Here is a 16434-nt window from a genome sequence, read left to right as displayed (position 1 = left end):
TAAGCACTTTAAAATACTTGAAATTACTTTGTAGTTACTTTTTAGTTTGGAGTTACACAAACTGGTAACACAATCTAAGCATCACAGGACCCCAGTAAACAGGCTAACTCTTAAGGATGCTATGTTACTTTTGTTGCAGTACAAGACAGGTTCAACACTTGAAAGATTATTCAGAGAAAACCCACTATACAATCCTAGGGAGAAAAGCGAAGTGTTAGATTTACAGGTAAGTAAACCATTTTAGGACTTGAGTTTTGGGGAGGTAGAACCAAGGTTCAGGTTGGCACTCAAAGGGCACTACCAGCGGCACTAGGCCGACCAGGTACAGAGTGCAGGGTGCCAATGGGACACCTCTGTTGGTGGCTGCTCATGGGCAGGCCCTTCGATCTTGGGAGGCAAGCTCCTAGGGTTTAGGTCAGGGCAAGTTAGCACCAAGTCCACACCACCGAATGCACAGGGGCGGCCGGGTGCAGGGTGCTTAGACTGTCGGGAGCCCAATGCTCTCCTATTGAGGAGGTTGTCTTTGGATTTCGGCTACAGGTTCGGTCCAGGAAGGCTTCCGGGAGGAACCAACAGCTGGGCAGGTAAGTAGCGATGTCCCTTGACATCAGGACACTTCGGATTGAGTCACCAGGACGCAGAGTCGGAGACTGCAGGGTTGCCTTTTGACATCGGGAATCTGCTTACCGGTTCGGTTGTGGTGGAGGGGGGTCATTGTGTAGAGGTTGCAGGCATCGGCACAGAACCTTGGAGGCGACACCCCTCAATGTTTTGGAGGTCAGAACCGCTTCAGGATGGATAGACTATTAGGACACGAGTCGTGAACGACAGGTGCAGTGGTAAGTCCTGGAGCAGGGTTTCTTGGCCCAGCAGGGGCTGGGTCTTCTTCTGTGGACAGGGCCGCTGTCTTTAGGAGTTTCAAGTCTTTGCTAAAGTAGAGGGATCAGTTCTCACCAAATCTGGAGGTCGCGGATCCTTTTTGAAGCCATCATTTTCTCCGGAGCTTCAGGCAGCCCGGTAGGGCATGGAGTCTTCGCTGCTGCGATGTCTTCAGAATTCCAATCTTCTTCAGTCGTTGAGAACTGACTTCTGGGTTCAGGACTGCCCCCTAAATACTGTATTTAGGGGGCGACTTAGGGGTCTCAAGGTCATGAGCCAAGGGGCTACCGACCTTAAGGTGATTACACGCTTGATGTGCTTACCCCACATGGGGAGTGGGCACAATCCCCAACCATGATTGGAGGGTGCCTGCCATCTGCAAGATGGTGGGCACTGAAGTGTTGGCTTCACCTCACCTCCCCCATCGGTGGGGTTGGCAGAGGTGTGCACACCTTCTGGGCTGGTCTAGTTTATCCCTCCTGTCTTCCCACCAAAAAGGGAGTGAGACAGGAAGGGGGCCGGCTCCTGATAGGAGATGGCGGGGGGGCGGTGTTGCAAAGGCGGCAAGGCCTTTGAAGCTCCCCTGCCACTGATGGCTCTTCCTGACCAGGCACACAACAAAAACAAAACAGACCAACTGTAGCCGAGACCTCATGGTCTTAACGGTCGAGACAACACAAAGGATTTTGTTCCAACAACTGGAAGAAATTAAAACATTGGAAACCGAAATACAACAAAATCAATTAATCACGGATGCAAAAACATTACTAGATAAAGTTGAAAAGGATATTTTGGAATTTAAAGATTACACTATAAACCACTTGGCAACCCTGCAAAGGACTGCATTAGGAGAGATTCCTCCTGATTGAAAGAAGAGTCCATGATGTTATTGATTGCAGTGGAGTTTGCAGTAGTGTGCTGTGATAAGTTGGGAAAGCATAAATCCGGGGTTAATGAAAGACGCCTCTCCGTATTTTGGATAGCATCTGCAACTACTCCAATAGTTTTTTGTAACATTAGGTCTATAGCAGTTAGTGTCGGCAAGGGTGTGGATGGTATGGTCTTGTTTCTGGTGGATGATCTTGTGGCCACAGGAGTCTTTCTTACTTTAGTCATTTTAAAAGAATAATCCGTATTTAAATCAGTATATGTATGTATTAACTACTAAAACGGTTAATAAAGCGGAAAACCGAACAACAAAAGAGGATCTCAGTCACCTTGATCCAGGGGGTGGTGCAGCGTTAGGGAGGTGGCCCGTCCCGTCTCCTTCGGTCCCCTGAGGGCCACAGAGGGCCCGCCCTTTGCCCGGACTTCGCCCCGGGCACTCCCACGCGCTCCCGCGACGCGGGGGTGACGCTACCTTTATGCGCCGCCTGGCGCAATGGGAGGGCGTCTAGTGCCGCAAGGCCTGCTGGGGGGTGTAGTTTTGGTGTCCCCCTCCGCTCGGCGGCCGCGGTTCTTGCTCGGTTGCGGCGGCGGGAGGGGGACGCTGCAGGCAGCAGGCAGGCTTTACTTGGTCAGCACTTCTTCCTCTTCGTGACAATCCTTTAGGCGCTCGGGCTCTGGCGCTACAACAAACAGTTCTCCGCGTCACCCGCAGTAAGCAGTAAGAAAACCGTTCAAATGTCATCTCCTATAATTGTAAACAGCCTAGAACAAAGCCCCTTACTTGTTTCCAATTCGGGGGGCATTGATTGTTCTCCTCAACCCTGAATATCCACTTCAAGCTTACAAGGGGGCACTTGTGTTGAAGGCTCACCAAATGTCAATGTAATATCTGTCGACAAAACACTATCCCCAAATAAGAGAAAGCGCCAACAAAAGAAACATGCAAAAACTAAATCTATAGTAAGGAAAATTTATAGACCATTAGGTCTCCACAAGCCATCGGCTAAGGATGTCTGGTTAAATTTCAGGTTGGCCAAAGCACCTAATGCCACACAAAATCTCACTTCTATACTTGCCACTAAGAATACAAGTACATTAAATGACATACAGGTAGATCACATTAAGACTTACTCAGTGCAATCAAGCCAGACTGAAAAATATAGTGTAGTGGACAACAAAATACCAACTGACCTGGAAGAACTGTTTAAATCCTTACTACAACCTTTGTGTGATAAAATCACCTGCATAGAGCAAACCTTAGCGAAATTTGAAAAACAACAAAGAAAGGACACCTCTAGTATTTTGAAGATCCTTTCCGTGCCTAAACTAAAGGAAAGCTCCACACCTCCTAAAAGTAATCTTAAACAAACAAAGATTCAGAGGACACAACCCAATTCTATTGCCCAAAGTAGTAGTTCTGTTTTGACACCTTTTTTACCTGTAAATACTTCAGTGCAAAACACTTTAACACCACCACAAGCCAATAATAACATAGATACAGCACAACCCCTGGATTCCTCACCCGAGAGCTACACTCCTGACACCGATGAGAGTGAATGGGCTGCGGAAGATATATCCTCTGAGCCTAGCGGTGGCCAAACTGAGCCACAAAGGCCAACAACCATACAAAACACTGCTTCTGATACACGTCCTAATCAAATACCCACAACAATAAAACTAAAAAAGACTACTCATATTCACCTCCCACCTGATTCTCATCGGAACACCATAATAATGATTGGGGTACCACAACTCGAGACAGGTAAAACAGAAAGCTATGGTGAACTGAAAAACAAAGTGAGCCATTGGCTAACTGCTCATAGACCAATTCCCCCATATATGTCAGTGGTAAAATAACAAATGTCAGAAGAGTGGATTGGGTGGGAAATAGATTTAAATCCACCGAGGGTGATTGTGTTGTAGTCAACTTCAAGGATGGCCGTACGGCAAAGTTTATAACGGACTGGAAGGACAGTTCCATTAGCAGCCTGATCCGCACTATGGATCTGAGTTACTTTTACCCCCCGAATAACCATCCTCCAACATCGGTGCATTCTTTCTCTACTGCTGAACATGTAAGAGCCCCAGATAACTTTCACCAACATTACAGTGGGTTAACACCTAGAAATCAAGGCCACTTTATCGCAAAGGAGCAGCGTCAGCAAAGAAGGAATACATCCTGGGAACCCAGAGAGGTTAGATACGAAGGTACTTATCCAGAGAACTGGGAGGTTGCCCAGGGGACGTATTATCATCAAGAACACCCCCAATTCATAGATCCAAAAATCTATTATAATGTACCCGTCACTAACAGGTATGATGTTTTTTATAACCAAAATGATCTGGAGGGGGTTGACTGACTACAGGCTGGTCCATCTATATTATTGCCAGGCGAATTCGCAGAATCTGATTTCACAGAACCTAACCATGAACAAGGAGTGGCATACAAACAAGCCATAGTAGCCCCCCTTTGATGTCAAAGCTAGACAACCCCAGTAAGCTATTGCCAGCCATGGTCAATCCACCCAATAACAATAAATTTCCTGTCTTGCCTGAGGCTCATAACCCCCCCTTGGCCAACTTAGAACCAGACCTGGCCAGCACTGTGAACTTGGGGGCGATGAACATAGATACAGCCAATCCAATGATAACTCCAGTTAATAGAAAAACCGTCATAGAAACAGTATCTGGTGACTGTAGTTTAAGCCTAGTTTCCTGGAACATAGCCGGCTTGGCCGATAAATTATGTGATCCTGCTTGGTTAATATCTATTAAAAAATACACAATTATATGCCTTCAAGAGACATGGATGGAGGATAAAAATGTCCACATTGAGGGCTTCCAAAGCTTTGTTATACCAGCAGCTGCATCAATCAGGGGCAGAGCAAAGGGGGGTTTGGCCATCTTCATCAATCTAGGTCTGTGTTGCAAAATAAGTAACTGTTATAATGCCAATCGGAACATTCAGATTCTTGAACTAAAGAGCGGCAGAAGTGTTTTGACCCTGTTTAATTTTTACAATGCTAACGGTAATGGTGATTGTAATATTGTGTCCTTAACAGAGATATTGAGAGAAACTGCATGCATTGTGTCACGGAAGTTGTTGATTGCAGGTGATTTCAATGTACACCCATGTGGTAATCCAGGCCTCACCCCAATGGGTTCTCTGGGATGTAACAATATAGAAGGTTTCCATTTCGCCCATACCAGGGGAGGTAAGAACTTAAACGATCTAGTGAACGAAAACAATTTAATTGTAGCCATGTCTATGGTTCCTGAAACAAAGGTCTATGATGTTACAACTTTTAAAGGACCTGGTCAGGGATCTTTTATAGACTATATACTGGTTTCCCCAGATCTCGTAACTTGGGTCTCGAATTTTACCATTCTTTAGAGCGCTCATAGTGATCACAATCCCCTAACTATCAAACTGGGTGGGACTCTATTCAAACAACGCATGCCCCGCAATGATCGGGGAACGATGAGCTGTATAAATGGCAGACGTCGTATAAAATGGACAATGGTAAACCAAGAAAATCTTTACTCTAAAATAAATAAAGTTTGTGAGGAGGAATTGTTAACATGTACATCTTCATACTCACCTCCTGAGAACATCTTGTCTGGGTTTGAGGCGTTAGTTTTAAAAATTGGCCCTATGCTAACAGCACCAACAAAAGGACAATGTGATAGTAACTCCAAATGGTTTGACCATAATTGTTCAAAGGCAAGCAGAGATTTGAAGAATGCTCTAAAAATCAAACCCAGAGACTATGATCAAATAAGAAATCTCCGATCGATACACAAGAAGGCATTAGCCGCTAGGAAAAAAGAAATTAAGGCCAACACTATAGAGTCTCTCCTTGACCCCTCAGTGTTGGGGAACAGCAGTAAGTTCTGGCAAATTATCAACAAACCTCTGTTTGATAATCCTAATGATACAGCCCTTGGTACTAACATCTCTGAGGAGGAGTGGGTGTCCCATTTTAGCACAATTTTTAAAAGTCATGAGCAACGGGAAGAAAATGTCTTTGTAACTCCATCCGATAATTTTTTGAGCTTTTCCGTTAACGAGGTTGAAAGGGGTATCCAGGGACTAACTAGCAATAAGGCCCCGGGCCCGGATGGTTTACCCCCGGACCTCTTTAAGTCAAGTATTTCCTTCTGGGCTCCCGTCCTCACTGCTGTAGTGAATGCAGCAGTGATCTCGGGGTGCCCAAATGTGTGGGGGTTATCGACCATAGTCCCTGTTTTTAAAAAGGGCGATCGCAGTAGCCCACTATGTTACAGGCCGATATCCCTAATAAATTCAGTAGCCAAAGTGGTAGGAGGAATAATCCTGAACAGGTTATCTACATGGGCTAAAGAAAATAACATCTTATCACCCATACAATACGGATTCAGACCTGGCCATTCGACAATTACACAGTGTCTGAACCTGTATTTGATTTTAAGTAAGTATACCCTGGCCAAAGAAGGAACAGTCTATATGGCATTTATGGACTTATCGTCCGCCTTTGACTGCGTGGACAGAGGCACACTATGGGCTACCCTGATAAAAATGGGCGTAGAGAGGAATCTTGTTAACTTTTTGGCCGATCTGCATTCGGACACAAGAGCCAATGTCCGTTACACCCAAGACCTAAAAGTAACGGGCGAATTTAGAATAAATCGGGGTGTACGACAGGGGTGCATCCTGGCTCCATTCCTCTTCAATTTGTATATCAACGAATTGGAGGAATTTCTTCTAAAAATTGAAGCAGACTACCCCTTTGTAGAGCGCAAAGGGGTTCCTGTGCTGCTTTATGCAGATGATGCTGTACTCATTTCTAGAACAGCAAATGGCCTTCAGAAATTACTAAATTCCTTCTTTAAGTTCATGGAGTCCCGTGGATTAAGTATAAATAACTCTAAGTCCTACGTTATGAAAATAGGTCAGGGTATACGGAAAACTAATTCTTTTTGTATAAATGGGGAGAAAATCCCTACCACCAACACCTTTTCATACCTTGGAGTCCTCTTAGATCACAAATTATCCTGGGGTCCCGCAGTCATCAAAAAGAAGGGTGAGGCAACACGTGTAAATGCGGCCATTCTTGGCTTTGCGAAAAAATCGGAAATTGTCCAACGGCCGCCCTGCTCAAATTATACCAAGTGTTGCTGTCACCAGCTATGGAAGTGAGCTTTGGGGCTACTGTAAGATAAAGGACCTAGAGGTTACAGAAAATAATGTTTTGAAAAAGATACTGAGGCTACCAAGGGGCACAGGGAATTTCTCGATACACGAGGAGCTGGGTGTCCCCTATTTAAGTGACAGAATTGCATTGAACCCGGTACTGTGCTGGTTGAACTGTTGGCTTAATAAAGATATACCTCTCACCCAAGCTTTGTTAAAAGAAGCCCTGACACTTGATGGGAGGTTTCAAGTTCCGTGGCTGAAGTATATAAAGGACTGTTTGACGGCAATTGGCCGGTCTGATTTGTTTTTTGCCCCCAATTTGATTACGAAACCCGATGTTATATTTGTAAAGAATGCTATGTTAATACTAAGATGTTCAGACAGGGAAGAGGTTGAGCTACAGAAGGACAGTGTTAGGAAACACTTACTACTCAAAACCTGTCCACAAATGGAACCCTACTTGTCATGGCATATGACTGGCTACGAACGTTTTTTGTTAACAAGGTTTCGCTTTGACCTATTTCATCTCTTATTGGCGGTCCCAAGCGGGGCTCATCGGGGGGAGAAGTTGCCAGCTTGCGGCTGCGACGGGAAGTCTCCGCAAGACTTGGCACACTTTTTATTTACTTGCCCTTATTACACTTTACCACGGAAATTATATCTTAAACCATGTCTTAAAAAATTGAATTTTACTCAAGTCAAACCCGCACTTTACTATCTTCAATTGCTGAATTGTGATTGCACTTTATTTGTCTGTAACTTTTTAAAATCAGCCATTACCTTTAGGAAAAGTATGGATGGATAATTATGCTGTTAATGTTTTAGGTACTTTTAATTTTTATAACAAATCTATTTATGTTTTTAATGTACTTTTAATAATGTTAATGCTCGTGTTGCCCGCTGCTTTCTCTTTTTTACCTTTTACTGTGTATTGGACTGCTTGTCAAAATGAATTATCCGGATCGTTTTTAATTGTTTGTCGATGATATGTACTTTTATGATTGTAATCTTTACAATCGAATAAAGTTATTTGAACTTGAACAGGAACACTATAAACCAGAAGGAAAATCAGTTTCAAAAGGACAAAAAGAACTTCAACCTAGAAAAAATTTATCCATATCTCCAACCGGATTTTTATTCTAGACCGGACTCAAGAGAATATCTAGGAGAATATCAAGGTAGATCGAGTAATAAGTTCATTTCCTTCTCGGATACCTCATCATCATCGAGTGGCAGCGAGGGTGAGGCTGACAACCAGAGGAGAACTACAAACAAAAGAGGATCCCTCCAACAACAACCAGGCCCGTCCACGGCTCCTTTTTTAGGGAGAGGCCAGCAACAAAACGGAACACGCCCACGGTACAACCAACCATGGAAATGTCAACGCGGAGGCAAAACTACAAGAATTGGTAGTCTCCCCAATTTTCAATTTGTCGAATAAAACTCTTACACCAGCAGAAACAAGCATTCTAGAAAAAGGACTCTCCTTTGTCCCCACCAGACACACTAATTTCGTGAAGCTCAAAACAGAAGCACTGGAATTCTGTAGAAAACTTAAATTAAAATCTTTTTTCTCACAAACAGTGTATAACCCACCGACCGAGGTCACAGGTTTGAAGAAGAAGTCATCCTTCTGTCCACCATCTAATAAAGTCGCAAAAGAAATCGCCACCTTTGAAAAAACTATTTTATCGGCCATCACTAAGATGGAACAAAAACGTAGTTGGACAAAATTTAACATCTCACAATCAGAAAGAAGTGCTTTAGAAGACCTAAAAAAAGACACGTCGGTCACAATCAAACAAGCGGACAAAGGTGGATCGATTGTAGTCTGGGACACTGACAAATATATAGCGGAAGTTATGAGCCAACGAAACAACCCTAGATGCTACCGAAGAATTCAAAAAGATCCTACTTTGGAGTTGCAACAACAACTTAATCCAATTCTTGACAAAGGCCTAGTTGACGGAATCATTGGAAAAAAGGAATATGAATATCTCAAATGTAATAATCCACGGACCCCTCTTTTTTATGTCCTACCCAAAATCCATAAGGACAAAAATACACCGCCCGGAAGACCGATCGTCTCCTGTTGTGAGTCATTATTTGAACCAGTCTCGAAATTTGTTGATTTCTTTTTAAAACCATTCATGCCTGAAGTCAAATCATTCCTCCGTGACACATCTGATTTTATCAATAAACTTCCTACAATTCCTTTTGAAGAAAATGAAGACTTTTGACGTTACTTCATTGTACACCCAGATTCCCCAAAGTGATGGACTGGATGCGATTCAATACTATCTTGACCAAAGGGAAAGACCTACCAGAGTGCCAACAGATTTTATCATGCAGTTGGCGTCATTGGCACTAAAGAAAAGTTATTTTAATTTTAATGGAGAATTTTTCTTTCAAACGAGCGGCGTAGCTATGGGGTGCCCATTCGCTCCAGAATTGGCAGTGCTTTATATGGCACTTTATGAAGAGAGATTTGTTTACCAGTTCAATCCATTTGCGGAACAAATCTCCAGCTGGAGTCGATATATCGACGACATTTTTATGACATGGAAAGGTAATGAAGAAGATCTTAAACAATTCCATGAATGGCTCAATTCAAAAACAGAAGAGATTAAATTCAGTATGAATTTCTCTAAAATCAGAATGGCATTCCTCGAAGTTGAAGTCTATCCAACGGAAGAGGGTCTAGTTACCACCTTATACAAAAAGCCAACCGACCGAAACAAGGCCCTTCACTTTCAAAGTAACCACCCACGGAACTTAAGGGAACATTTGCCATTTGGGCAATACCTCCGGATTAAAAGAAACTGCCATTTTAAAGACGAATACATGTTTCACGCTAATAATTTGACTGACAATCTATTAGCCAGAGGTTATCCGAAAAAATTACTAAGACGAACAATGAAGAGAGCATGGTGGGTTCCTCGAGATACCCTCCTAGAGAAGAGAGAAAAATCTACCCTCAATAGAGTGGTATGTGTCTCAACATTCTGCCAAAATTCAAACCTTTTTAAAAAGACCATTCTGCAGAACTGGCATTTAGTGGAAAACATCGACGAATCATTGAAAGAAAAAACACTTTTTGCTTTTAAAAAAGACCAAAGTGTGGCAAACCATTTGGTACGAGCAGCAATAAAAAAGAAGCAACTAACAGTGGGTTCACTGTTAGGGCTGCCACCCGTTCAAGGCCATCATAAATGTGGCTCTTGTATATGTTGCGCAAGCACAGAGGAAGGCACCTTCTTCAAGTACAAACAGAACTTCTGGAAGCATGAAAAATTCTCAAACTGCAAATCCCGATATGTCGTATATGGCATAAAATGCCCTTGCGATAAACTATATATCGGTAAGACTAGCCAAGAGGTCAGATGCAGAATTAGGCAACATAAATCGCGTATTAAGAAGAATGTGATAACTGCCCCGCTAGTTAGCCACTGGCGGAACAACAATCATACGTTGGAAGAGTTAAAATGGACTGTAATCATGAAAGTGGAAAAAGACCCCTGAGGCGGGATTCAAGCAAGCCGGGCCGAAGAGGCTGAAATGCCAGAAACCGGTCCCCGGTAGCTTGTCTCCTTTCTGGTGAAGAATTGGCTTGGTAGTTTGGTCTGCCCTGTTCCCATGATGCACTGGGCCAGGGACAGACTATTTTGCATATAGCCAGGTTCTGAGCTGGGATGGGGCAGTGAGCTAAAAAACGGTGATGGATCAAGCCCTGATCTTTGGACTGGGTAAGAGTGGTCTGCTTAATTCAGACACTCTGTTCATCACCACCCCCTTTTCTGAATCATTTTGTCCACCATAAGCGTGGAAGGGTATACTCAGACATGAGTCCCTTGCTCACTGCTCCATCAGGATTCAAGCAAGCCGGGCCGACGACGCCTGAAATGGCAGAAACCGGTCCCTGGAAGCTTGTCTCCTTTCTGGTGAAGAATTGGCTTGGTAGTTTGGTCTGCCCTGTTCCCATGATGCACTGGGCCAGGGACAGACTAATTTGCATATAGCCAGGTTCTGAGCTGGGATGGGGCAGTGAGCTAAATAACGGTGATGGATCAAGCCCTGATCTTTGGACTGGGTAAGAGTGGTTTGCTTAATTCAGACACTCTGTTCATCACCACCCCCTTTCTGTCCCGTTCAAGGCCATCATAAATGTGGCTCTTGTATATGTTGCGCAAGCACAGAGGAAGGCACCCTCTTCAAGTACAAACAGAACTTCTGGAAGCATGAAAAATTCTCAAACTGCAAATCCCGATATGTCGTATATGGCATAAAATGCCCTTGCGATAAACTATATATCGGTAAGACTAGCCAAGAGGTCAGATGCAGAATTAGGCAACATAAATCGCGTATTAAGAAGAATGTGATAACTGCCCCGCTAGTTAGCCACTGGCAGAACAACAATCATACGTTGGAAGAGTTAAAATGGACTGTAATCATGAAAGTGGAAAAAGACCCCTGAGGCGGTGACATGGAACAAAAATTGTCACGTATTGAGGCTATGTTAATAGTCAAATTTAATACAGCCATAGATGGCCTCAATGAAATTTCTGAAATCTATTGACTCTAATAACAGAATGGACTCCCCTTTATGCCCCCCTGTCACCGTGAGACATGTGTGCGCTTTGGCGGCATGAGGACCACTGTAGCTTATCCCTCCGTAGTTCAACCATAGAAGATCCATTCTAATCTGTGCCAGTACATACGTGCAAAAAACTACCAATCCCAGAATCCCTGGGACCAGGAAGTTAGATAGATGCCGATACGCGGTGTTAGTAACATCGCATTGATGGCGGCAGCTCTCTGAAGAACCACACGGAGGCTGTATGGCGTGAACCCCCCGCTTTGGCTGACTTGACCGACCTTAAAGGTATTTCTAGTTAGAGTTTGAACCCCCCACTGTAAACACCGAACAGTGCGGCAATTACGAGACCTAACTTGCGTCCCTTTTTACTTCAGCAGGCAAAAATAACGGCCCGCAGGCCCCTAACCAACCGCTGGACCCCGGGCACGCCGGATTACAAGTAAGATCCCCGTCCCCGCATTAATTAACTAGCAACTGGAATCCCCAGAGCACGTACTTACACACTTTCACTTTTTCATAACAGATCTTCACTTCCATTTGAACTTTAAGTGGTGTGGAAATCATTTCCTGTGAGTACCTTTGATTGTTTTCCATCGAATGCGTAAAAGGAGAGTAGAGCCTGGTATTAAGTATAGTCTGTTTTTCGTTACAGCACCAAGTCCAAGAGAAATCGAGCACCTTTGAGGTAGGATTAGGTTCCCTTTTATTCCTGAGGTTGCACAGGCTGGGTCCTCTATCATATTAATTTATGTCTGTCCCTTTCATTCACATGCACGTGGTCCTGAAGAGATCTCCCCAAAATTAGGGGCCATCGAAATGCGTAGACCTCCATCTAGCATTAGGAAAGTTGTGCTAAAATTACAACACTGTTAACAAACCCTTGAAGTGTTTTCCAATGCCATGTTTTTTGTGTAAAGAATTGTACTGTAAATATTGTGTCTATTAACTGATGTAAAATATATATATTACTTTTGTGTTGTATTGTTGGTACGAGTGTTTGAGAGTGTTTGAATGAGAATATTTGAGAGAGTGAATCATTTTTTGTATGTCGAATGTGGAGTGAAATAAGCATTGTTTTACAATTGATGTGAAATATTTTTCATTTAGATGTGTTTTGATAAAACGAATTAATTAAAATCATTGGATTCAATCCGGACAAACAAGTGTCCTAAGAGTTACTGTTTAATGCAGTAGGTCGAGTGGTCAGCACAGACCCTAATACAAAGAGTTGGCAATAGTGGTGCTCGTTTTGGTTTTTGTTCATTATTGAGGCTTGTTCTTATTGCCCGTGAGCCCAGACCCAGTTTTGGTTACGGTCTTCCTGACCAGGGGCAGGGGAGGGGGGAGAGGGAAAGTGACCACCTCGCCCAGGAAAGACTTTTTTGGCCCAGGGAGCGAAGGTTCCCACCCCAGGGGTCCAGAGACTTGTCTTGTGGTGGCAGGCAGGTGTTCACCAGGCAGGAACCCACCTGAGAAGGGACTCTGAGTGCAGGGAATAATACATGTGACACTGGAATCAGTGCAGGTTTATTATTCCGATATGTTTTATATTCAGTAAAACCATTATGGTGCTGGGAAACTCGTAATGACCAGTTTGCGGACCATATAACTCAGGATGGCGTTCCCGATCACTTATAATAATCTATGAATGGCCTTAAATGTTATAGGGATCTGTCTGCTCATGCAGATGAGTCCTCACTTGAGGCATAGGGCACCCTGCCTTAAGGGTGACTTACCTAGGCCTTATGCAGTGCTGGGCAGGCATGGCACACAAGGTTGTGTGACATGTCGACACTTCACTTTTAGCTGCACCACAACACGCAGGCTGCAATGGCAGTGGCGCATGTTTAAAGTGAGAGGTCTCTGAGGGCGGCATAATACGTGCTGCAGGCCTCAGCGGCCTATCCCTGGCTACCATGCCCATGGTACCTTAGGTACCTTTTACAAGGGGCTTACGGGTAGGCCGGAGTTGTGCCAATTGTGGAAACAAGGGTACAGGTTTGGCAAAGAACACGGGCCCTGGGATCTTGATTGACAGGGACCCAGGGCACACTAAAATTGCATCAAGGATCTGGGAAAATGTGTGTGGAGGGGTGTTACTGCAACAAGAAACCCACTTTCCTACACCGTTACAGTAGATATGTCGTGTGGGGGACCCCCTTTGGCTCGGACATGGACATGTGGACCCGCCCGATATTGTAAGGTATAACGCCGCTAGCTCGGCATGCGGGAAGGATTGACGGGGGCTGCAGGGAACTAGGAGATCTATATGAGAAAGCTAACTCACATTTGAAGAGGCGCAACAAACATTTGCAGTAGGCCCAGGACAATATCTGACGTTCACCAGAATGACTGCGGTGGTGGGTAGATACTGGTCCAGTTTTCAGGGGTGCACACTGGAATCGCACATAATAAATGTTGTGATGGTCTTACAGGCGGGCAGTAGAACCAGTTTCCAAAATATATACCGCCTTGATCCAGGATAAGGTGCACTCCCGTTGGCGGTGAGGGCTTAATGGAGCGGGGTATGGCAGCCCTGTACTGGGATACCATGAGATTGTAACTAGTAATGCCGGTTTCGGCTGACACAACTCAAGATATTGCATAGAGCCTATTTAACCTCTCGTGCTCCTAGTAAAATCTACCCGAACATAGAGAGGAGGCCCATGATGTAGAGGATTTGCTGCACATGCCAGGGTCCTGCCCGATAATCTCAGAATAATGGGATAAGATCTCGGAATCTTTAGCTATATTTCAAGGTTGAGAGAAGCTTGTTCCCTGAAATGCTATGTGCTGGGGTTGCGTTCTAAATATTAAAGAGAGAAAAATCAGATACAAATTTCTGTCACTGGTATTATTTCTATTTTCCAGGATTAATATAGCGCATGGCTACCAAACGGCCTCCCAGTGCTGGTAAAGACCTCCGCTCTGGTGGGATAACTAGATGTCCCTAGAAGAGGTACGTTTTCAATAGCTTCCTGAAGGTCATCTGGGATTTCTCCTTCCTAATATGAGAGGGAAGCTTATTCCAAAGCTTGGAAGCTTATTCCAAAGCTTGGGAGCTAAAAAAGAAAAAATGCTTCCGCCACTTATTTATAGATCCTGGGAAGCAGAAGATTCTGACTCTCGAAGCGTAAGGTTCGTTTAGGGCACGTTGGGAGTGATCAGACGTGAATGGACAGGGGTCCTTTTTTGTATAAAGCTCGATGGACTAACCAGAGAGATGTAAACTGTATTCTCTTCCGAATTGGCAGCCAGTGAAGAGCAGCTAAGGCCGGGGCTGCTGATGTGCGATTAGGAACATTAAAAAGTGTACATGCCTCTGCGATCTGAATTACCTGCAGACGGTTAGTAACATATTTGGGACGGCCTAGATGACAGGAGTTCCCGTAATCTAGGCGTGAATTAATCAGACCTTGGACTACTATTCTGCGCAGTTGGATTGAGAGCCAGCTTAAAATCTTGCCTAAGGTACGGAGAAATTCGAAGCAACAAGATGCCAATTTTTTGAGCTGGACTTCCATAGATAATCTTTCATTAATCCAGAATCCTAAACTCTTCACTGATGGAGCAGGGCCTGGAGTTATTACTGTTAGCGTTGCGCAGAATCATGGCGCAATGGACAGACCCAGGAGGCCCTCTTATGTCGCAGCGGTTTGGGGGTGTCAGGGAATGGTTGGTGGTCGAAGAGCTCTGTCCGGCTGTGGTCCAGACGGTTGATAGGGCCCAGCCAGGAAGGCACCGACCCCTCAGGGCTTGGAGTCCTCTGGAACTGATCGATCCACGGAGATGGAGGCAATAATGGGGTGAACATGGGCACATGGGCGGGAAATAGGATATAGCTACGGAGAGCAATCTGATGGCCTAAACGCTGTTGATGAAAGGTGGGAATGTCTTGTAGTATTTGATGTTATACAAAATAAATGAAAATATATATTTTTAATACATAGCTGTAGTTTATCCTGTATGGTGTGGGGTTCCCACATTGAACCTTTGGCGAACAGGCAGAAGTGTGGCAGCTTGGTGCAGGCAAGGGTGGGGGGCAGGAAAAGCGGGTTTACCCATTGGACCTTGGGAGACCAGGTAGTAAGGTGTGGAAGCATGGTGCAGCGATTAGGGGGGCAGCAAAGGTGGGTTCCCCCACTGGACCCTGTGAGGCAAGGCAGTGACGCATTGCAGCATGGTGTGGGGAGCGGGTGGGCAGGACAGGTGGGTTGCTCCACTAGACTTTGGGAGACTAGGCAGTGAGATCTGGCAGCATGGTGCAGGGATGAGGGGACAGGAAAGGTGTTTACCCATTGGACCGTGGCATACCAGGCAGTGAGGCGTGACAGCACGGTGCAGGGATGGGGGGTAGTTCCCCCCCCCATTGGACCTGGAGCGAACAGGCAGCGCCGAGGCGCGGGAGCATGGTGTAGGCCTTCAACAGCGGTTCCTCAACTCGCTGGTATTCACAGAACTTGTATTCAATATTTGGAAATAAAAGTAAGCGGTGCAATTAAAGAATTTATTCATGTTGTTTCAGAGTTCAACCTGGTGACGGGGATAAGAAATGGATGTAAAGACCGGAGAAAATAATAAATAAAATGCAGCTCCATGTTTGGGGAACAGCTGTGGGATGTAGTTCTTGCTGATAAAACCAGCTAAAACAGAAAGTAATGAATCCTGGGGAAAATGTGTCCTTGTAAAGGAATTTTGGTAATTATTAATAGTGGAAGCAAGTTTCAAGAATACTTTTGGTAATTATTAATAGTGGAAGCAAGTTTCAAGAATACTTTTGGTAATTATTAATAGTGGAAGCAAGTTTCAAGAATACTTTTGGTAATTATTAATAGTGGAAGCAAGTTTCAAGAATACTTTTGGTAATTATTAATAGTGGAAGCAAGTTTCTAGA

Source organism: Lissotriton helveticus, chromosome 10 (genome assembly GCF_964261635.1).
Source record: "Lissotriton helveticus chromosome 10, aLisHel1.1, whole genome shotgun sequence".
NCBI lineage: Eukaryota > Metazoa > Chordata > Amphibia > Caudata > Salamandridae > Lissotriton > Lissotriton helveticus.
The sequence above is the reverse complement of the archived record's forward strand: the minus strand, read 5'-3'. Positions refer to the sequence as shown.